The sequence below is a fragment of the Melospiza melodia genome, chromosome 6 (genome assembly GCF_035770615.1).
Source record: "Melospiza melodia melodia isolate bMelMel2 chromosome 6, bMelMel2.pri, whole genome shotgun sequence".
Taxonomy (NCBI): Eukaryota; Metazoa; Chordata; class Aves; order Passeriformes; family Passerellidae; genus Melospiza; species Melospiza melodia.
In genome coordinates this window covers 63,852,849-63,877,396 of record NC_086199.1, presented here as the reverse complement: position 1 = coordinate 63,877,396, position 24,548 = coordinate 63,852,849, and the positions used below count along the sequence as shown (strand labels likewise).

The 24,548-nt window shown below is 41.2% G+C and overlaps 1 protein-coding gene across 1 annotated transcript in view; it reads left to right on the top strand.

Annotated features, from left to right (window-relative positions):
- TSPAN4 (tetraspanin 4) overlaps positions 1-24,548 on the top strand; it is a 412,600-nt gene that overhangs the window by 133,191 nt on the left and 254,861 nt on the right. The window contains exon 3 of the mRNA XM_063158701.1: positions 16,332-16,413. The gene's annotated coding sequence lies outside the window, so the exon portion shown is untranslated. The remainder of the gene's footprint in view (positions 1-16,331; positions 16,414-24,548) is intronic.

Here is a 24,548-nt window from a genome sequence, read left to right as displayed (position 1 = left end):
AGTAGGAGCTGGGAAGGTCCCCTCTGTTTTGCCTGGAGCAGAGAAGTTCTCTGGTCTTTTAAGCAGACCCAGTCTCCTGGCTGGAACTCGTGCACTGGTGTGTCCAGTCCCGTCAGTCTGGAGATCACCACTGCTCACTGCCAATCCCATGAAGTTTTATGAAGAGAAATGAGATAATTATTCAAGCTGACCTACTCCTTTTAGCTGTGTGTCTCCTGAAATGTGTGGTACATGATAAGGTTGACCATATATCAACTCATAGGGGCTTATTTTCCTGGTGTCCCACAGCTGAATTCTAATTTGTAGTACAGCAACAGGTAAGGCTTGGACTCCTGTCCTGGAGGTTTCCTGACATATTTTACTCAATTGCAATTTGTGTAATTCATTCAATCTACTTTGCCTCTAGCTTGGGGCCTGTAAGGTGTGTGAAGATCCCAAGTTATTCTTTCCAAGGCTTTCCTAACCTACTGTACCACTTCTGCATTGAAGTGGGATCTACTGACTGATGACATTCCCAAAGGTACCCTGAATCTAGTTATTATTTGATTCAACAGTATTTTAGTCACTTCCCTATCCTGGTTGGTGTGACAAGGAAAGGCTTCTGGCCACCCAGAAAAATATTCACTAGAGCTAGGAGGTGTTAACACCCCCCTTTTCTGGGTAACTCAGTAACATTAATCTGCCAGTATTCACCTGGAACATTTCCAGATTTCATGGCTCCTAGCACTACTTTTTTAGAGTTGTTTCTTTTATAAACTATACTTTTGTTGGATTCTTGATTGTACAATCTGAGCCATTTTAAACCCAATTATAGATGTCTGCAAATGTTTCAAAAGTTTTCCAGTACTCTAATGAGTGCCTTTATTTTCACAATCCACTATTTCACACAAGATTGGTTCTGGGACTGTTATTTGCCTGCTTGGAGTAACTGCCCAGCCTTGTGGATCAAATTTTACTTCTAAGGTTTCAATTAATTGCCAGTCCCTAGCACTATACTCTAATTTTTCTACTGGGAGAGGTATCTCTAGCAGGGGTATTAATGATATGTTTTCTAAAGTGCCTTTTTCTGCAGCCTCTTTGGCAGCCTTATCAGCAAAATGATTCCCCAGGTCCAGTTTGGTCTTTCCTGCTTGGTGTGCACTGCAGTGCATAACAGCAACCTCCTCTGGTTCCTGGATACTTCTGAGTAAATCTGAGATTTGTTTTCCGTTTTTGATTGATGTTCCTTGAGATGTCAAAAGGCCTCTTTCTTTCCAGATGGCCCTGGGTACATGCACACTCCAAAATTTCTGTATTTTGAATCAGTCCAAATGTTAACTCATTTTCCTGTACTCAGTTCCAAAGCTCGAGTGAGTGCCATTACACATTGGAGGGAGTGCCCCTGATTCGATTACCTTGTGGTGTGTGGTCACTGTATATCCAGGTAGTCATTTCCCATTTTGGACAAAGCTGCTCCCATCAGTAAACATCTCTCAATCAGGACTTGCTGAGGGTGTGTCTCCCAAGTTGGGTCTGCTGGAATACACTTCTGTAGGTTGTAAGCAAACAAAGCAAAACACAGTCATACTCTGGGGTTCCTTCTACCTATTGGGCAGATAAGAACACAGCGGGGTTAATGATAGAAGTTGTTTTGATTGTCACATTGTCTTGCTGCAGCAAGACTACCTGGTACTTCAGCATCTGTCTGGGAGAGAGCCAGTGCCCCCCTTTTTGCTTGAGTAGGGACTGTACCACATGTGACACAAAAATGACAATCCCAAATGATAATCCCAAAGTCAGTTTTTAAGCTTCCTGGATCAAAGAACTGGAGCTGCTACTGCCCTCAGGCAACTAGACCAGCCCAGGGCTGACATTTAGTTGCTTTGTAAAGCAGGCCACAGCCCTCCTCTGCTCCCCAAGGAACTGCAGCAGCACTCACTTACTCAGTGCTGTGTGATGTCTTTCATATGTAAATAGTTCAAATAGGCACATGGAGCCCCTCAAAGCAGGGCCTGCATAAGGGCTTGCTTGAGCTGTAAAAAGGCAGCCCATGAATCATCAGTGCAGAGTATAACATCCTTCTGAGCTGTCTTCAAGAACTCATATAGTGGCTTTACTAGCAGCCCACAATTGCTAATCCACAGGAGACACCATCCCACCATCCCAAGCAATGCCTGTAACTCTCTTACCGTTTGTGCCAGTGGGTGTTGGTAAATTGCTGCTCTTCATTCCCGTCTCAGCCTCCCTTGTCCTTGGAGAATTTATAATCCCAAGTGGGTTACTGCGGTCTGGAACATTTCTGCCTTGTCTTTGAGTCCTCTGTATCCAGTTAGTCACAGAAAATTCAGCCAGGCCGTAGTCTGGTCCGAGTATTGCTGTTTAGTTTCAGTGGCTATCAGAATGTCATCTGCACACTGTAACGAGACTCCAGTAGGGTTCTGATTCTTCCATTCCTCCAGTTCTTTTGCCCATTGATTTCCAAATGTGGTGGGGCTATTTCTCTGTTTGGATTTTCCCATTTAAAAGCAAATAGATCTTCACTCTCAGTACTCAAAGGGGTGCAGAAAAAGGCATTTTTCAAATCTAATAGTGTAAAACATTTTAATTTTCCACTACAAGTTGCTAGTAAGGTATAAGGATTTGCTGCTTCTGGGTGTATATTTTCTACTACCTTTTTTATGACTCTAAGGTCCTGTACCAGCTGGTAAGCCTTTCCTTCAGTTTGCATTTTTAACTGGCAGAATAGGGGTATGAAATTTGGATTGACATTCGTTCAATGGGCCATATTTTATACATTTTTCCACAAGGGGTTATAACCCCTTATGACTTTCTGTTTTCAAAGGGTATTGCTTTTGCCTTACTGGTGCTGCTCTAGGTTTCAATTTAATTCTTACAGGCTTGGATCACCAAGGCACCTCTCCCGCCCAGACTGTCAGGATCACTGCATCCTCAAGTGATACTGGCAGATGTATCGTGTCCAGCTTCAGAGGCTGTAATGCAAAAATAGAGGCTTCCACATAATTAGGTTCTGGAATAATAACCAGTATTTTGCCATTTTAAAGTTTGATTTCAGCATTTAGTTTTTCCAAAAATTCTCTCTCAAGAAGAGGCTTTGGCAAATTATGTAGATGCAAAAACGGGTTAGTTGTCCACTATTTTCCTAATTTAAAATGAATGGGTTGAAAAATGGCTGAGTTTGTAATTCCCTGTTGCACCAACAATTGTTAGAGAATCATTACTCAAGTTTCCTCTTACTGTATTTAGCATTATGTTACTAGCTCTTGTGTCTACTAAAAATCCAACCTCCTAATTTTGCTCCTTGTTCCCCGGCTTAGCTGTAATCAGAGGTTCTGCCAGGGAAGAATCCTCCAGTCTCCCTCAGTCATCGCCAGTGACAGTCACAAGTTGGCCACGTCCTCGTCCCCTTCCTGTCCCTGGGGGCACCATTCCTCTAGAAATTCCTTCATTAACTCCAACTACTTTTTGTTTAGTTATTTCTTGCTGGTTTTCTCTGTTCTGAAAAACTCCCCAAGCAACATCTAACAGCTTCCCTAAATCATACTGGTCTTGTCCCTGAGCCTGTTGTAATTTCTTTCTAATATCATCTGAGGATTGCCTCACAAGTATGGGGGCTAATTGAGTTTTTCCTTCCTCTGTATCAGGATCAATATTAGTATATTTTTGAGCTGTTTCTTTCAGGCAATTTAAAAATTCACTAGGTGATTCCTTACCATCCTGCTTAATTTCAAGTAATTTTGACATATTGATAGCCTTTGGTATGGCATTTCTAATTCCATGTAGTATTCATTGTTGATATCTATTTAATCTCTCTCTAAACATGGGCACATTAGGGTCCCACTTGGGATCCTCAGTGGGAAAATTAATGTCCAGTGTACCTGACGAGTTACCTGTCAAAATCTGCTCTTCCACAAACCTCCTACTGGTTTTAACAACCATCTCTCTTTCTGTACTGTCAAACAACATTTCTAATACAGCATCTATATCCTTCCAGTCCGGATCCTGAAGTTTTATCATAATTTCAAATGCTTTTGCCATTTTGTCTGGATCATCTCGATAGGTGCCAGCCATCAACTTCCAATTATTAAGGTCTGTTACTGAAAATTGAACTTCTCCTGTTATTGGACCATCCATACCAGCTGCCTGATGGAAGGCAGCTGCTCTCACATCTCTGTGTTTAGCTTTAGCTGTGTCTGCAGACTAAAACCCTCTGTTCCATGATATGTCCTCTCTATCTCTTCTGTCTCCTCTGCTCCTTGATATGTCCTCCCTGCACTCTCCATGTTCTCATCTAGACCTGATAAATCCACCTCTTTATGTGCCAGTTCCCTCATAGTATCAGTCTCAGCAGCCTGGTTTTCTGTTCCCCAATCTAACCTGCAGTTAGGACTGACCATAACATTTAAATCAGCCTTCATACTGGGGAGATGTTTAGAACAAGTTTGTCCTGTGCTGCACATAGAACAACAGCATTTTAACCATTTTCCTTGATTCTTCCTTTCAAGAGCCAGCGCAAAAGGGTCTGAGGGGGCTGGATTCAAGCCACAATCTTTCTGCCATTCAGGATGATTCCATAAAGTGAAAAACATATCAGCATACATAACCTCATCCCATTTCTGTTCCCGTCTTAAAAACAACATTAACTTTAACAGTGTATTATGATTCAAGGTTCCATTTTGTGGCCACTTTTCTCCAGAGTCTAGTTGGTACAATGGCCACCGCTGATTGCAACACTTAATCAAATTCTCCCTGGTCGCTGGTCCCCCAGGGGGGCCTCCAATCTTTTTCCAATGTTGCAAAAGGCAACCAAGTGGGGATTTTTTCACAATGCCCCTTTTAGATTGTCCACTGCCCATCTCTGATTAGTACACCCAAAATGCTACAATACAGATATAAATGGAAATACAAAGCAATTATGGATTGATAAAACCAAGTAAAATAGCAAATTCTGGAATATCAAATATCCCACCCAATGCCCTGGAAGAGCCACACGTCTTATATGGGCAGGATTCCCGAAAGAATGCCTTATTATCAAATAGGCTCCTACCTGTGTCCCAGACTGGTCCGGGGATCTGTGGTCTTCTCCAGGAAAGTCCCGGTGCCGGTGTGAAGATCCAGAGATCCCTCGGATCCACGGGAGATCAGGCAGAGTTTTCCATTGGGAGTTGCCAAAAACGATACCGAAATCGGCCCGACAGACCCTTTCTAACACAGCTTTGGGTGTTAGAGAGCAGGCATTCCTCAGGACAGTGCTGGGCACTCAGAGGCTGCAGTGCGCCGGGCGTCGGGTAAGCAGCGCTTTTATTGTACACACTGATTAGACATTCATTAGCTCTCCCTGCTTACTTGGTGTGTAGGGATGACTTCATTTTACATAGTCACACCCCTTATCAGAAGTCCTTTTATGGTTTTTTGGGGTCTGCCCTGAATGTTGGATGTGCTTTGTAGGGGGCTGGCCCTCGACCCCCACTTTTGAGTGGCTGCAGTGTGATTGTTTTGCATAACTTCTACTGTGCCAGCCTTGCAGAGCTGCATCCTGCTTGTGTTTTGCATGGCTTCTGTTTTGTTGGCCTTATCTACTTCTCCAAGGCGTCCTTGTTCCCTTTATTTGATAAGAGTAAACTGTTGTTCTGTTCTGCTGTCCTTATCATTTTGATATCTGTTGCTGGAATGAGTATTTGAAAGAGTGTCAGAGAGAAGAAAAATGCAAGAAGCATCTCTGGTAGTGGCAGGCAGGCCTGTGAGCAGTCAGGACTAGTAGCAGGGGTCCAGAAAGGGCTGACAAGAAAGGTTTGTATGCGGGACAAGTTGACAAGAATGTTGAAGCTGAAATAGAATTTGAACAACTTTGTCTTGCTGTTCAGTTTCTTTTTTTTTTTTTTTTTTTTTTTTTTTTTTTTTTTTTTGTTTGAGGAAACAAGATTTTTAAAGTATTTTATTGTGAATAAATATTATCCAGGACATGCCATATCTTTCCTCACTTTCTCTTATCATAAGGAGGAGAACCCCAGTCTAAGTTAGCCTCTGGGTTACCAAGTAGCTCAGAGAAAGTTTTGTGTATTGCTCTCCTTAGACTTCTATATGCTGCTTTGTCTGTCCACATCTTTGTCTGACCTTCTGTATATTCCACCTAGGAGAGAGTCCCAAGTCCTGGTTATGTCAGAAAATCACATCACTCCTCTTGAGCTCCAGTTTTCTCTTGCTTTGAGACAGAGAGGCAAGAGAACCTTACTTTTCAATTCAGTTTTGCTACAGTCTTTTTTTTTTTCCTGCTTTGAAAGACAGGAGGTTGAAACTGTAAAAGATGGGCCCTCCTTGGAGCCTCTTGGCTGTTAACCAGCACTGAGTCTTGACTGGTCCCACACATGAATTGGTATCTTAACCATGATTTGAAATTGTTATCCAGAAAGTTTGCCTTCACTGCAAGCCACAGTCAGTAGTTTTTATTGCTACTGAATATTCTTTTCAGCCCTGGCAAACTTAGCTTTTGCAAATAGCACTAGAGTGCTGACGCTTGTGATGCAAATTTCTGTAGCTGAGAAGGCCACCTGATGGTAAATGTTTCTGCTTCTTCCTTCAGTCAAATGGCTTTGAGGCATTTCTTAGAGGAACTTGTTTGGAATATTGTATTAGGTACCTTTGTGCTTTTGAGGCTTCAACAGCTAGATTTAAATGCTGTAGAACATATACAGAGAACCCAGGGAATGAGAAACAAATACCTGCCAAGAAAAAGCACTTTTGCGTTTTTATACTGTCATTATAGTTTAAACCCCAACCCTTCTGGCCTGATTCCTGTGTACAGCTCTCCTGTACAGAAAAAAAAACTTGGCTTTGACTACCCTTTCATTTTTTGTTCCTGAGCCTCTGGTGGTACCAGCAAGTCACTTCTGTAAGCATCCAGGTTTAAATAGCAGCCTTTTTAGCCTGTAGTGGAAAGTGTCCCTCCTGGTCCTCTTCTGCCTAAGGAGGGTTAGTGCAGTGCCTTGCCCTGAGGAGCTGGGAACATAAATGGTAGAAAATGTATTTTCCTGAGTTCCCATAAGGCTGTACTGAGAACCCTGGAGGGAGAAAGGCATCTGAGAAGAAATAAATGTTGGTAAATGGTATTAAAAGCTGCTAGACAGGGAGACAAATGAATGCAAGATACATAGGGCTGTTAAGTGAGGAAGACTGCAAACCTAATTTTTGCCAGTGGCATGACGAATGAAACAAGAAACGTGGCACTCAATAGGGTCGCCTGGCTCCTCATAAATTTTGAATTGTCTGCCTTTCCTTTTTTTTTAATATCCTGTAAAATGAAAAGCTGGGATCATTAAAAGATGTGCTGGTGAAGGTGATAGGAAGTGAGAGAAGAAATTTCCGTATTCTGGCCTTAATTTCTCTGATTGTCAGTGATTTGTTAGTCAGTTATCTGGGAGTCAGATATATCTCTAGTTTTTTAAAGTGTAGATTATGTTGTTCAATTTATCTTGCCTGTATCTTTAGAACCACAGTTGGCATGACAATATTTTGGACTCATTCCAATGAAGAAAAAGATTTTAATTTTTCAGTCCCCTCTGTGCAGAATGTCACTTAAGCTCCATATATTTCTATAATTTTAGTGGGAATGTAAAGAAGTTGCTGTTTAAAACAAACAGGCAAGGGCCTGCTAATTCCTAGAAATAATTTTAATTAAGAGGAGGAGGAAAAAAATAAGGAAAGGCAGCCCTTTGGTATTGGGCTGGGACTTTCATGTGTGGTACAAAATGACTGAGTGCTCCCAGAGACCAAACACTCAGTGCTAATGAGAAATTACCAGTGAGCTGTGAGCAGCTGCTTTGCAGAGCAAGACCCATGAATTGGTCTTTTAAACTTTGTCAGTCCCTTCTCATTTCATCCTCAGCTGACTTGCAACCCTCTAAAAAATGAGTTCTAGATGTATTTGCCATAGATTTGTCAAGTGCCTCAGGAGGCCCATAGCAGCTTTGCACATTGTGTGCTGTGATCCATCCCTGTGGGAGGGTGGTGGGAGCAACAGCATCACATGTGGATTTCTTCTGCTTGTAAATAGGTTAAGGCTGTGTCTTGTGATCTGATTATAAATTCTCTGGAGGTCAGCTGAGGATCTTGTTAAATATCTTGGCCTTTCCATGGGAACCTTCACATTTGAAGTGCATTTTTTTTGGACCAATCCTATGTGATCCCTAAGAATGGCCATTCTCTTTGGTGGCACTCTGAATTCCAGCCAGATAAAGTCTCAGCTTTCCATTGCTTTCAGTGTTGTCTCTGTTCTGCACATGAGAACACATGAGGTATTTTTCAAGAGGGTGTTTTTAAACTGTGTCTGTCTCCATAAACTTTCCAGGCACAGTTGTCTTTACAAGGTGGGAGAAATGTATATTTAAAGGCATTATTTAAAATAATTCCCAGACAAAGTTCATTAACTTCAGTGAAGTGTCCTTAGACAAGTACCTGAAGTGTCTTAAATTCAAGAAAGACACATAGGCCAGCCTTCTTCCTCCTTGTGGATGCCATCCAGATGTGTGCTTGTTAAAATGCTGTATGAGCATGAGTACGCAGCTCTCAGTGCAGTGGGGTTCTCAGCCTGTCCCCTACAATGTACATATCAGTAGCAGTCACCTATTAATATTGGTGGGAATAGTGGGGAATAATTTACTGATTTCTGCACCAGTTAAACTCATTTAACGGAAGGGTGAGTGTTTCAAACCTGGATATGTCAACCCTCTGAGTTTCATTCCTCTGGCTCACAGCTTTTTGAAAACATAAGCTATGTACTGTCTAGAGAGTTTTCTGTTGAACTTTTCATAACTTTGTGATCAGGTGCGCTGCAATTCAGCAGGTAACTGGTCTGTGTCCAACCCAAAATATTTCAACAGGAGTGTGTACATGACCACCAGTTTGTACTAATAAAATAATTGCTTCCATTAAGCTGAATGTAATTAATGCAAATTAGATAACATAGAAAGGTAGGTGGGCAATTTAGCTGCTGTGGGTTTGTTACAGAATTTTGAATGATTTACTTTGTGGCAAAGAGGAAAGCATTGGAAATATTGCTACTGAACAGCCCAGCTGAAAAGGGATCATCTTGCAGAATGGATGGCTGCATGTTAGACTTGTGCTGGAAGCTTTTTATACTTCTCTAAGGTTGTATGACAGGTTATACAGGAGCTGGGAGGGAGGAGGCTTTTTTTTTCCTTCCTCAAGGAGCTTTTAAGGCTTAGAAAACTGAAATATACAGATAAGGTTGTGTACTTGCCTGAATGGCCCAGCAGTGTCCATGGCCCAAAAGGCAGTGATCCAGTGCTTGGAGATGGGGCAGGGAGGCAGAGGGTCAGGCACAAGATTTTGTGAACAAGGCAAGGCCCAAGGGTTTGAGCTTCATTACAGCTCCATAGCCAATAAATGTGTTATTCCTGAGATGAGTATCTTCTCACTTACCAAGGCTTTAGTTGTTCTTGGCAGGGATTCTTTCCCCCCATTATTTTTTTTTAACATTGAAAATGCCAGCCTGAGACCAGAAAAACTTTATGGAAGTCAGGAAAATTATAAAACCTTTGTTTGAATTTACCTCAGTGTTTTGAGTGTTGTGTGTCTTTGCAGAAAAGAATGTGTTCATTTCTAGCATGGTAGTGGAAGAGCATTGGAAAAAGTGCTTTCAACCTTGGGTCAAAATTTTCTGTGTTTTAAATGCTTCTGTCTTGTCCCAGAGCAAAGAAAGCCCAACTGAAGCAGGCATAGCTGGGACAGGATGAAGTCTTGATCACCAGTCTTGCTGAGCAGAGCCCAGCCAGAGGTGTCCCCAGGCACAAGCAGAAAGCATCAGAACTCTTCCATTTCAGTGCCTTGTTTGAGGAATTCCCTGAAAACTGCTGCCAGCAGCAGTGCTGGATATTGGGAGACTGACAATCAGTGAATTCCTGGTAATTTTGTCCTTGCCACTGCTGCTGTTAGGGATGAACCACAATAGTTCAGTTGTCAGTGGAAGCTAGGGAGGAGGGCAGGTGTGATCCTACACTAATTTTGTCCTTATTCTCACCTGCATAACTGTCCCTGCTCTCTGCAGTCATATGCTGGAGTACAGAATTTACCTTCCTTGTCCTGTTATTTTAAATGTCTCCTAAGAATCAGATAAGATCAAAGCCCCTCAAATGTGCTTTAGATAAATGGCTTGCTCTTTGTAAGCAAAAGCAAAAGATTGAATTGCCTTGACATTTTGTAATCTTTCTGATTTCACGTGCTGAAGTTGAAATGCATTGTGAAAGACCTTTGTCATTTTTCTGCAGTCTGCTGGGTCTCTGAGGACAGGAGAAATATCCTCACTTCCTTGCAGTCTCATTTCTGTATCTGGTCCTGCAACCTTCAGAAGCCTGATAGAAGGTTTTGTTTTCCTCAGGACTGTGCTGGCTTCTGGACAGTTTAGGCATACTTGTTGCTAAATTATATCTCATGAGAAAATATGAGAAGATCACATAGGGATTTATTCTCTGGAATACCTCAGCTACATGAGTTGCTCTAGGGTGAAGCTGGGTGACTTCTCGTCAATCAGTACTGTCCTATTCTCCATGGTACTGATCTCTGTTTGAGCTGCTGGAATTTATTATTTGGGGAATGAGCTTTCCCAGCCTTGGCCTCTAATCTTATTTACTTGTGAACAATCTGTATACAGCATTGACACAAAAAAATTCTGTGCCAAGCTAATATGCTGTGCAAGGGATAACATATTTAGATGTCTGTGTTGGATTTGGGAGGCTGTGAAGCTCATCATTCCTGCCTTCTCTTATCAAATAGTTGACTGCAGCATTCTGCTACCATGCAGCCTGTCAGGAGTAGAGTTATTTCTGTCAAGGGAAAGAAAGACAGACAATTCAGTCCTTTTCTCTTTCTGCTCTGTTGCTTCAGGAGATGCAGAGCAATGTGATCCCTGAGGATCTCTGCAAATAGTAAGATGAGGATATATAGAGAAGGCAAAAATCAGCTACAGGAGGCCATGCATTGAGAAATTCCAGATTCAATTGCCTTTTGGTATGCCAGGCTTTAAATTGCCTTTTGGTAGTAGGCATTATAGATGATGCTGTCTTAAGGCAGCAGACAGCACCATCAGGGCTCTTCCACGGACATGGCCGGGTGGGGAGGGCTGTTGTCAATGAGCTGTCAAATTCTTACACCAAAATGACTCTTTTGATAGTCACTTTTTTCACATAAATGTAAGAATTAGTGATTCTTTATTGGTGGTAAAGCATTTTGTCAATCATTTCTCCCTTGAAATGAAAACAATGCAATTAATAATGCTGAAAAGAAATGTTTCACGAAGGATTGGAAGATGTACTGATTTTGAGTCCTGGTGAAAAATAGAGTCTTCAGTGTGCCACTGTTTTTGAAAAAAATGTTTTCTGACAAGGCTTCTTTTGGTAAGGAGTTTCACACATCAGGGGAGATGAAGAGGTAATGAGTGGCTGATGTGTCCAGTGGGTCTGTGTGTGTGATGTGATGTGATTCTCCTTGCTTAAAAACACACTCACAGGTGGGACCCAGCCACAAAGATTATGCTCATTAGAGCTCTCCAGCTGGAAGGGCAGGGACTGTGGCTCACACGTATTTTCTAATCTGCATTTGGAGGGTTCCCCACTCCTTTCAGCTGCCTGGCTGTCCTCGGCAGTTGAGTCAGACCTGCTCTTAATCCCAAATTTCAGCCAAGGCTGAACCCTGTGTACCAAGGCATGGAGGTCTTGAGCTAGAGATGTCTTCCCTCCCAGGACACAGACTGCCCTGTTTGTGGCACTTAGGACATGATGAAAATATAATTTATTTAATCTAATCTCTTTAACATTGGCCATACAACCACTGACCTTCAGATATCTGGTTTATGTTTGTGATATTTTTTTCTTCCCCCTGAAAACTGAGCTCTTTGTATCAGTTGGAATGGCTGCAGAAGAGCAAGGAATGTGCCTTTTCATGAAGCTTTCAAAGTAATTATTTATGATACTAAGATGATTGGATATGTTTCAGTGTCAGCACTAGGTATGCATTTTTAAGAATGCTATTGAGACTTTCATACAAAAAATCCACTATATATGTTCCTAGGATATTATTTTATTTGATTAAAGAAAGTATTGACTGCAGTGCTATTGAATCAACTCTCATTTAATCTTTCAAAACATCTACAGCACTTTCCTGCTTCCAGGACAGGCAGAATTTAAATGAACACCAAGCAAAGAAGGGGACAGGAATATTTTTTTGACATTAGACCTCTTTTGCTTTAACTGGGACTAGTTAGGCTGAATACACAATCACAAGCTCAGAAGTGTTGTGTTGCTTAATTTTTTTGTTGAAGGGAGCTTCTGTAGCAAGAGTTTGAAAAGTCACAGTGTGACTGATGTCAAGTAAGCCTGAAGTTGCACTGGCCTTAAGCTTGTTCAGTGCAATAATGTGAACTGACCTCAGTGAAAAATCAACAGCCGCAGTCTTGGGCTAGCAGAGTTCTGGATTATGACAACAAAGAGACCTTGAGTTTTTATCCTTTGAGAGTTAAATGAAAAAGGTAAAAGAAGAAGTTTGTAATCAGTGTTTTGATGGGGTCAGTATGGTTTTAGACACTTTCAACAAAATGGATGCTGACTTTCCTTGTTATCTAGTTTTCTGGCAGGCATGAAAAAATCAAGTTCATAAGCCAAAAAGATTAATGAAAAGGGAAGAAATCTATTTTAGATTTTAATAATGGTTTCTATGCTATTAATTTTATTTATCGTAATTTTATAATTAATTAAGTTTTAGATTTTAGCATTTTTGCCCATAGATATGTTTCATTAGGTGGGCAAAAGAGCTTCTCCTTGGCTTCAGGCAAAAGTTCAGAATTGATTTCTGGGCTATGTGTCTGGTCAGTTGTATTTTTATATGTAGAACGCTGTGCTAAAATGAGGAAGGATTTACAGCAAAAGAGTTGAATTGTGCTGATCTCTAGGAGAGTTCATTAGGTCAAGTAAATTCTCTCTCTCTCTAATGCTATAAATCAAATTAGATCAAGTACACATACAAGCACTTTCTTGGCTTGGAAACAAAGCAGAAACATTGTAGAAAGAATTCACCTATAAGTTTACTCAAATTTTTGTTGGTTTTGTTGCTTTTGGATTTTGAAACTGGAAGAAATGTGGGATGTTCTTCTTTCTAATAAGCTGGAAACAAAAATAAAGACACGTTTGTCCCAATGAGATCCTTTTTATTACATAGCACTCTCCCAAGATGATTTGCATTCATGCCTCACTTCTATGAAGTCCTCTCTTAAAAGCTGCTGGGAAATAGACTTTGGATGCATTTTCCCAGTTGTGAATAATCTATTCCTTTGGTATGGATGTGATTTGGATAAAAAACATTATGAGGGAGAGCAGATTTTGTACCTGGCATGGCATTTCAGGCTCCGTGCCTGACACAGTAATGCTGTTCTAGGCAGCAGAAGTGTTCACAAGTGGGTGGGGACACATTGATGCAATCAGTAGTTCATAGTCTCCTTTCCCAGCTAGACTTACTTCTTTCCTGGAAGATCTTCTAGTGCTGTACTTGAATTGTTTAATATATGCAATAGATTTTTTTTTTTCCTTCTTGGTACATCTCCTGTACTGAATGTGTGCTTAAATGGGAAGGAATGGCCTTATTTCTTCTGTCTAATCTAATTAATCTGTTTCATTTATTCAGTAATTAGACCATGCAGTTTTTTTTTTTTTTTAAGTCATGAAGTAGAGGCTAGGAGTGCTGAACATCTCTGTTTGTTCCTGTGGAGTGAGTCTGGTTGAATAAAGGGCATCCTCCAGTGTCATCCTCTTCACTTGAAAAAGGTGTTTGAAGTTCACCTTTTTGGATAAGATTCAACCAAAGGCAGGGAAAGCTTGCTGGTAAAAGAAGCATCAAACACCTTGCAGGCCTTTTGAAAGAGTTAGCTCTCTCTGATCTCACTGGTTTTAGCCAGGCTATTTCCTTTCGGGAAAGGGAACAAAATCTTGTGATTTCAATAGGGATCAATGGGGCAAGCTTTGCTCCATGTCCCTGCAGTTGATGGCATCCCATGCCTTTTGATGGCTTTCACTTTGGTGAAGATTTTTTTTTTCAGTACCCATACGATGTCACTCATATCTTCCCCTCAAAGTCATATCTTCCTCCTTGATTTTTTCCCCTGCTTTTGCAACATCTTTGAGGTTAGTTTGGTCCTTTGCACTGCACCTCATTTCCTCCCAGACCATTTTCTTGTAGTCACTAAATGTCCCAATTTTCTGTTGGTGTTTTTTTTTTTTTTTTTTAAATTGCATTTCATTTGATCCTATCTCCTTTCCAGAGTCTTTGTAAGTCTTTGTTTTTTTGTTTCGCAAGATTTTGTTTCCCTTCCCAAAAGGAAATGAAATTTCCTTTATTAGGTCTTCAAGCATCTTGTCTTTAAGGATTAATCTGTACTCTTAATTGTCCATTCTTGGTGGTTTTTGTTTCTCCAAGTACACTAATTCTGCCTTAATAACTATGGAAGTCTCTGCATTGGCATAAAAACACTTGTTATTCTATTTATAACATTCTTTGCTTAAAAGCCTTGCCTTCAAAACCTTTCAGTCAGTCTTTAATTGGGGTGGCGGGGGATGAGAAGCACGAATAGAGCCACAGCACTTGGTAAATAATTTCTTCTCAAGTTCTCTGGGCTCCTGGAAGAAGGGAAGTGTCACCCTGTCACCTTTTTACTGAAATCTGCTGGTAGGAAGTTATTGGGGTGTTGATTCCCAAGCACTTTGCTTTGGAAGGGGATCCAACATTTGCACTTGCCAAGTGTCCTGTGGGCTTTGATGAGACTTCATGTGCAGTGGGGAAGCAGTGTGCATTTGTATGTGAGTCTCATCATGATGGAAGTGAAGTGCCACAGAGATGAGTAATGGAGAAGGACTGAGATGAGAGAACTGGGACTATTCAGCTTTTCGAGGAGAAGACTCAGGGGGAATCTTATCAATATGTATAAATAGCTGAAGGGAGGGTACAAAGAAGATAGGAGTGAGGCTCTTTTCAGTGATGCCCAGTGACAGGAACAGAAGCACAGACTGAAACAGAGGAAGTTCTGTGTGAACATCAGGAAAATACTCTTGCTGTGAGGGTGACTGGGTGCTGGCACAGGCTGCCCAGAGAGGTTGTGCAGCCTTGTGGTTGGAGATCTTTAAAAGCTGTCTGATATAATTCTGGGCAACCTGCTCTGGAGTGCCCGTGCTTGAAGCAGACAGTTGGATCAGATGTCTTCCAGGGCTCCCTCCCTACCTCAACCAGCCTGAGATTCTGCGAAGTTAAGTTTTAATACAGGGCATCATGTGGGCAATGACCTGATCTGAGATGGAGGTTTAATTTACATCTGCCTTGTCTTGTCCAGTGCTATGCACAGTTACTTCATTCTTTTGTACAGTATTGTCCCACTAATGATGCCTGTTGCTGTTCTACTAATGGGGTTCTTTTATTTTTTTTTTAATTTAATAAATTTTATAAAATCTTTTTCTGTATTCATGAGATTTTTCGGGTGAGCTCTGCTTTGTTTTAAAAGCTATAAATGAAAACATAGTTTCTGTGGTTATACAAAAAAAATCAGAAGTATAACTTCCTTTAAAACCAAGATAGTATGCAGGACAGAGATGCTAATGCTCTGTGTTGTATGAAAATATTTTGATTTTAGAAAGCTAATTTAAAATTTTTCTTTTCAGTTTCTTGTATTTTGTTTTTCAATGAACTTCCCCACCTGCCCCCACCCCCAGTATTGGATTTATACATTATATATTCTGGATGTGTAGAATTTATGTACATGTTTTTTGAGTCTCAAGTCCATGAAGTGCTCATATCTGATCCAGTGTTTAATGGGATGAAGTGCTCATATCTCATCCAGTGTTTAATAGGATTCAGACTATGCAAAGAAGCTGATAATGCTGCCCTGTTCTAATGAAGTGCTTGAACATGGGGCTAAGTGGAAACATGCTGTGTGTGATGTTCAGAAGTGCCCATGGGAGAAAGGAGCTTAAATCCTATTGAGAGTGAAGAACATCATCCCCCCAGCTTTAGAAAGAAAGTGATGTCTCCCCTTGCTCTGCTGCTGCTGCTATTGGTGGGTGTTGTCATTCTGGCAATTTCAGGAGCCAAGCTGAGGTTTCGTGCACCATCCTTTACAGTCCCACCTTGCCAGGTTTTTCTCTATTAGGTTCCAATCCAGTGGGTTTAGCATAGTTAATGAGGGGGGGTCTCTTTTGTCCTTCTCAAAGGCACGGTTAGAAAGAGTTTTTTTTCCTTGTGTTTTTTAAAAGATGTGCAGCTTCTGACACCCCGGCCTTGTTTTGCAGGTCCCCAGTGTGCTGGCTGCAGAGAGGTCGCCTTGTCAGCTGGGATCACATCAAGTGCTCTGAACTCCTGTTCCTCCATCAGGTACGTGAGCAGTTGTGATCTATTTATTGATTTGAAATAACTTTCTGAGTAGATAATTACATTTCAGCTGCAGGCCTCAGTGGATGGCTTTGTGGAGAGTAGAAATGGCAATCTGCAGAAAGTAGTACAGTTAATATAATGGATCAGACTGGTACCAGGAGATGCTGCTTACTGCTGATGTGGGTTGTGTTTCCTTCTTTCCCCTGGGATGTGGTGGCCTGGAAAGACATTGTACTGAGCCCTTTGTGTGAGGGGACTGAAGTGGGAATTGAATTATTAGCCCAGGATCCTCTCTGTTTTTCTTACTGGCAAATTAACTTCATATGATGTGGCTGTTGTTTACCTGAATTCTGAGCACAACCGTATTCCTTCATACTCAGATCACTTTTTTTCTTGTTTGATTTATGACAAATGCTGATATATTATGAGAATTCACTGTTCGAGAAAAAAAATTTGAAATAATAAATAAAACCCGAAGTCATGCATGAAATCTGCCAATCTTCATTCTTTCCTCCAAATCTGAATTTTTTTGCACAGCATAGGTATTTTGAATAGGCAAAAAACCCAGGTCCAATCCTTGAAATCATGTTATGAAAACAGTGAAGGTGTAGAAGAACACACTGTGGGAAGGAAAGGAACAGATAAACAGATTATAAAAAGAGGTGCTGCAGCACCTGACAGAGTTGCTGCACCTATATAGTTGATCACCCAGCAACAAATGGCTGAGAGACTGAGATATATTTGGGATAATCTCACAGAGTGCAGCTCCTGAAGTAGACAGAAAGGAAGATGATGCATTGGTGTTTATGTTCAGTCCCTTTGAAAGCCCTGTAGGGAAAAATATTTCTGAATCTTCTAGAAGACTAAAGCTGGAAATAAAACACTGTAATAACTTCCAAGTGGATATATCTGAAGTGGTGAAGCTTTTCAATACAGGCTCAGTATTTTCCCTTTATTTTATTTAAATACTTCCTATTTTGGATTCCTTTAAACGGTTACAGGTGACAGAGTGACCAGTCCCAACCTGAGGAAAGTCAGATTTTGTCAGAAATCCAAAAAGAAAAATAATTTCTGGCTTTCAGTTTAAAAGAAAGTACATGTGATAGCAAATAGCAAGTCCTCACTGTTTGCAAGCCACTGAAGACACTCAGAGAAACAATCACCATGACATGGTGTCCCTTTTCACTGGGAATTGCAGGTGTTTATTTAAGTCCATGTAGGTTTGTGGACTTCTGCAGCACAGGTAAATTGAGGATTTGATCAAGGGCCATAGTGTGAAGTGGAATTGCAGTCCATTGATATTAATTGGTATCAACTTTTGACTTGATTAATCTCACACCTGAAAAAGGGTGGTGTCTCTTAGGAAGTTTTGCATTGCTTGATTTTTCAGTAATTATTCTCTTCCTGTTCCTACGTCTCTAGGTCTTGAATTGCTTTGGTTTTATAGTGTTTGGGGTTTGTTTGTTTCTTTGTTTTGGTTGTGTGGGTTTCCCCCCCACTTTTTTTTAATGTATTTTCTTTGTTTCTGATGTGTATCTTTGAAATTATAACTTCCATGTTAAATTACTAGTGGAATTATGATCTGTTCTATATTGTTAACCTTACTCTGTGTCAATCAAATTGAATGAATAAAATCTCAGTGATTTGTGCTAAAATCAGAAATAACTCTTTTTGTTACTTTTTCTCCCTTCATTTTTTCTGTGAAAACTAAAGAACCTGTTGTTACATGGGCCTCTCAAAAGGGCTTTTCTGTCTATGTAGGTTTTGCAATTAAATGGAGCAGGTAGTGTAGTTGTTGGTAGTGTGGCCATAATTTACCCACTAACATAATCTTTAATAGGACTAGGGTTTTTTGTTTTATTTACTGAATTGCTGCGTCAAACCTTGAACAACTTTGCTTTCAACTCTCAGACTGAATTACAGATTTAGGCCAAGGAGATGCAGCAAGCATAAACCTTCAGCAGTTGGACTGACCCAATTTTACGCATTGTTAGTGATTTTGTTGATATTGTATTGTTATATATTTAACTCTGCAGAGCTTCCAGGCAAGGTTTGAAGAAGAGTGGGAGGCTTTGTTTTCTTTTTTACTGTAAATATTCACACAGGATGACTGTATGATTTGGAGGATACAACTCTTAAGACCTTGTTTACTTGCTCATCCTTACAGCATTGTGCACAGCACTACTGAATAAAGTGTGCAGGGAAAAAAAATTTCTGTTGCTCTGCAGAAATTTCTTAGATTGAGTCTTTAAGGGGGTCTTTACAGACCTCTTTCTGTGTAGGGCTTTTGGGCAAACGTGGTGAATGAGTGCTGGGGGCATCTGTTTGGGCTGACAGTGAATGGGTGTGATTATACATATAGTAAGTGTTTGTATTTCATACAAAAGAAATGTGAGTCTCCCAGGTAGCATTTCACCATGGAAATCAGGTAGTGTGAATTGTTATCTCAATGTGCTGTCACTGGGAGGTGAGATTTAACCAGAATAGTCACTTCTGCTGTGCAGACAAGGAGATGACCTTGTGGAGAAGTGGCACACTGTGGTGCTCCTTTCCTGACACAAAGAGGGGGAAAGGCTGCCTGTGTCAGTGTAGTACTTGCACACAGACAAGGAGTCTAGACCAGAAGCTGTCAGGTTGTAGATTCTGAGGGATTTAAAAGGATCTTTGTGCCATGAAGAGGCTTTCTACCTGCATGCCTGATGTTAGGAATGGAGTTGTTGTGGAGAGGAATAATGCTTCGCTTTCCCTGCCAGCGTTTGTTTTTCTTTAGCTCTTCCTGCTTCTCGTCTCACTGCTGACAAGGAGGCTGGTTTGCCATACTAAACACCTTAGGGCTGACAGGATGGAGAAAACCTACAGGCTCCTTTGACAGCAGTAATCAATAAGAAGTGAAAAAAATCTCACTCTGAGAAGCCCTTTTCCAGCTGTAAATGGCAATGGAAGTCCTGAAGGTGAAACTCTGATTTTTAGCCCAAATTGTGAATGCAAAGGACCAGGAATCTGGAACCAGGGAAAATATTTGCAAATCAAGAGTTTCTTGCTGCTTATCTATGTGCACTTCAACCAAGGGGAGAACTGCATTGTGTGAGACAAATGCCTCAAAAATGCCTTCCTGAGCCCATGAGCTGGGGCTTTGCTTATTGCATCCCCCAGCACTTAGACTCATAGAATTGTTAAGTTGGAAAAGACTTTTATGATCATGTATCAACCATTACCCTAGCACAACCATGTTCACCACAAAACCATGTCACTTGGGGTGCCTCATCCACACATTTTTGAGACTTCCAGGGATGATGATTGCAGCACTTTACTAGGCAGTCTATTCCAATGCCTGACCACCCTTTAAGTGAAGAAGTTTTTCCTACTATCTAATCTAAACCTGTCCTGGTGCAACTTTAGGCCATTTCCTCTCATCCTGTCACTTGTTACCCACCACTCACCACCACCTCTGGGCCCAGCCATACGGTCAGGTTTGTACCCAGTGAGCAATGCACCCACCCAAAGCCATGAGCAGCCAGCTTCTCCAGGACAGTGCCATGGGAAACAGTGTCAAAGGCTTTACTAAACTCCATGTAGACACATCCACAGCCTTTCCATCATCCACTAATCACATCACCTTGTCTTAGAATATCAGGTTGGTCAAGCAGCCTAGCAGCTGCTTTTCAGAAACCCATCCTGGCTGGGCCTGATCCCCTGGTTGTCCACTATGTGCCACATGCTGGCACTCAAGACAATCTACTCCATGACCTTCCCTGGCACCCAGGTCAGGATGACAGGTCTGTCCTTCCCCAGATCATCCTTCCAACCCTTCTCTATCTGGGCATTCCAGTTGCTGACTGCAGCCAGCATGGAGCCCCCTGGTTCACCAGGACAGCTGACAAATGGTTGGAAGTGGCTTGGCAAACTCTTCCAGCAGCTCCCTCAGTGCCCTTGGGTGGATCCTATCAGGGCCCATAGCCTTGTGTATGTCTAGGTGTGTAGCAGGTCACTGATCTGTTCTCCTGAATTATGAGGGCTTCATTCTGCTCCCCATCTCTGCCTTCCAGCTCAGAGGGCTGGGTACCCTGAGGATAACTGGTATTATGAGAGGCTTGCTGCAAGGGCTTTCATTATCATACTGCAAACTTCTCCAAAGTTTCCACTTGCCTTATGAGAGATGGTGAATTTCTCCAATTCTCTTCAGAGCCACTGGAAAATGAGGAAAACTTAATCAGAACTAGGCAGAAGGAAGGATCAGAATTAGATTTTTAACCTAACAGGTCTGGTTTATTTTTAAATATAAGTAAGTCATTTCTATGGAAGAAAAAAAGTTTTTTTCTTTCCAAATAGATTTAATTGTGAGCAAGTCACATTGAAAGTGTCAATAACAACTAGTAATTACAAATGGGGATAGAAAGAAATTCCCAGAGCACCTGGTTAATCAAAAAATAGAGGCTGAAGAGTGTGGTATTTTTCATGCTGTATTATAGTGATAATGGCAAGTCATTCAGAGAGCACAATAGGAAAAGTTAGGTTTAGCTGATATATTCCAATTTTGTGACACTGAGTAATTGTTAATACGGACTCTTACTGTCGTCTTTGTTTTGCAGGAAGCAATGCAAGCAAATAAATATGTCTGGATCCTATATTGCTGTTTTACTCACAACTTCAGCTGCTTATTTGGTTGATATGGAGTTTTTATTCCCTTTATGTTAGTTGTGCAGCTAGGGAATTTGGTGGTAATAAAAACAGAGCTCTTGCAGCACACTCTGTGCTGATACATCTCAATGTTTTGTGGAGCATGCGATAATCTCACACTGCAGATATGGGACAGGGAAAGCAGTTTGCCCCCATGGTCACTTGGCTGGTAGGAGAGCTGGGATAAGGATCCCTGGCCTTGAGTCTCAGCACAGGGCTTCCTCTGTCTGGCCATGCAGCCTCTGCTTTGGTTTTTTCACAGAACTGGTAGTGGTATCATTCCTCCTAAGGATGTGGGGAAGGTTTTAGATATTAAGCAGGTATCTTCCTGTCAGCACTAAATTAATTTTAAAGGGGAGATACAAAAATAGCACATCCTTTTGTGTTAGATATCATATGTCCTCTGGAATCATCTTTGCCAAATGCTATTAATGGCTACTCAAGAGATTCATTCTATTATCTTGACTAGCTTATTTCTAAAGTAGTTTGACATTTTATTTGTCTGGCTTATCTGTTGTTGTAGGGAGATATTGGTTTATTACCCTTTAGAAGGCTGAAATGTTAACCGGGAAATATGGGAGCTCCTTTCATTACTTTTTTACTATGAAATACGATCTCTCAGACTGGAGTGTCAGCTCTGCAGTAAAGGAGAATTCTGGCCTTGTGCTCATGATTTGACTACAAACAGAATCCCAGACCCTCAGTGGGAAGCTACTTCCCACAGAAGCTGTGGGAATTCTTCAATCCTACAAAGCAATTTTAAGCCCTGCACACCTTACCTCTCAAATGGGAGATGGAGGTTGAGCTTTTTCTTCCTCTGGCACTGCCAAGGTCCCAGTGTCTGCAGTCAGGGTGAACAAGCACTGCAGGAAGGGAGCTGGAGTGAAGCTGGGTACCTGCTCCCAGAGCAGACCTAGCTGTGTACAGTAGGACAGATGTAATTTAAAATATTCACTGGTGTTGCTGCTGGATGTGTACTGTTGGCAGTGTGAACTATAATGGTATTGTAATATGTTAACAAAAACCCCTTTTACCTGGAGGAATTAGAGCCATTTCATATGGTCTTCTTTTAAACTGGACTTCTTTCTTCCTCAGCTAATCCAGACACTCTTGACAGCAGCTGAAAGCTCTTAAATTTAATGGCTTTGGGTGATTTTGTATGGCTTTTCTGGTGTCCAGTCCTCTCTGCTTCACGATTTACTGATTCCATCTTCGTGTGTGCACACTCCATTCGGGAATGCAAGACAAATATTTGATTTTTTTATGATCTTTGGGAGACTCTTTTTTATGATCTTTGGGAGGGATTTATTGAGTGGCTAGGAGAAAGCTTGGAGTCTGATAAGCAGGGAAAACTTCTTGAGATGGATTTGAAGTCTTGTGTGTGTGAGAGCACTATTTTACTTTGCATTACCTTTTTGAGTCAGAGAAGATAAAAAGCATCTGGTTAATAGAAACCTGGATGAAGACATGTGCTGCTACATTTGTTTTTGGAATCTGGTAAGTCCTGGGCTTGGCACATAAAAAATCTGTCCTTTCATGAAGGAGCTTTCCTCATATTAGAGAAAACTGTAAGGTAAATGAAACAAGTAAGTACAGCAGGCATGTGTTATTAAGCAAGTTTTGTGTCAGTGGGTGAATACCCACATTTTTAAAAAGAGTCTAAAACTAGAGCCTGCAAAAGTAAATTGCTTTGTCTGAACAATACTTCTAAGAAAGCTTTTGCTTTTTGAGGATAAAATAATAGAAAACTTTAGGCCTTCTTATAGTAAAGATAATTGCACTCTTGCTTATTTTAATTACACTGTTTTGAGTAGGTCACCCACATGCTTAAACTTATGCAAAATTTAGGAGAGCTTGGCAACCTGGCATATGGGCAGATTCAGGGGACTTTCTTTTACAGTGCCTGTGTTGCTCCAGCATTTTAGCATGGACTGCCTGCAGTCAGAGAGAACATCTACTTGTACTTGTTTTTTTAATCTAGACTGGTGTTAGCACTTCTTTTCTGGGTCAACTGATTTCATTACAGACATGTTCTTTGCAGTCAGCTGTCTTGTAGCAGCAGTGATAAAAAGATAAAATCAGGCTTCTGAAAGCAATGGTGACAAGATTGGCTCAGAGTGGTTCAAGAGACTAAAAACAGGAACAACTTCATGTGGTCAGAGATGGTACTGAATATTTGCTTTCTGATTTAGAGTGTATTTAATGGCTACAGAAGAATGACTAAAAGTTACCAACTCTGTTCCTGATTTCTTGAATGTGTGGCTCTGTTTTCCAGGTGTTTAGGATGCTGTATGTCCCTTTGGTACTGAAAAAGTCTGACCTTTGGTGTCATCTCATGAGCAGCAGAGCTCCAAGCACATTTCTAGCAGCTCTTCCCCTCTTCAGCTGCTTAAGTGGTGCACCAGAGCTCCTCTGAAAATTTGAGTAAAGGGCTCTTTTGAAAATATTTGGTTGCAAAGATACAATGTGGAGAGTACTAAAAGGAGCACTTGGGTCTGAGCTGGGTTTGTAGTCACTAATACACGGAGTAGTGTAGCTACAAGCTGGTCTTTAAACTCCTTGGATACCCCTGTAGGGGGATAGAATAGAAGAGAATAGAGATAGTGCAGAAAGTAATCTTACCCCTAAGGAGTTGCAGCTGGGGGAATTATCAAAGATTAGGAGCAGGCCCGACTTTGACAGGCCACAGCTGTAAGCAGTGAGAAGAAGAGTGCTATAAAAGAGTGGGGTGGCTGCTTGAGAAGGGAACTGGAGTCAGTGGCTGCTTTGTGAAGGAGAAGGAGTCAGTGCTCTGAGGAGATGCCCACGAGAAGCACCAAGAAGGTATGGAACTTTTGTGATAAGGAGATGACAGTGTGGAAGCCCTACGATGAGATGACAACAACCCCCCAGAAAAAAGGTCATAAAGGTGATGCTAGTGGGTATAAAAGATTTGGAAGCTGCTAGGATTTCTGACATGATGGTTTTTCCAGCATTGCAAGTGTTACCAAAGGGAGTTTAGTGGGATTGTACGGTACACAGAACGTCTGTTTCAGAAAAAAAATCTCTTACCTCTGCTTTTTACACATCTTGTGTGTCTTCTGTGGTGAATTGTGCCACATTACCAGTGTTACCACTGCTATTTTTTTTTTCTGCTGAACTCTTCACGAATGGATGTGTAGCAAGAGGTGACAGAATGCTTTGGATAAGCATTTGTTTGCCCTCTGGAGCTCTGCCAGTGTAACCTGGGGAAATTACCATAGTGGGAGGTCTTTCCTGGAGTTCAGGAAAAGGGAAGGAAAAAAAGCTCTGTGCTCTGAACAGAGAAATTTGCACAAAGCACTCTATGGTGGAAACAGACCAGGTGGAAAAACAAATAATGCAAGGTGGTTAGCAGTGCAAGTAATTCTTCCTTTCTTTACTATGAAGCCCATCTTCTTTAAAAGAAAATGGCAGTTATTGGCAGTTTGAACTTCTTA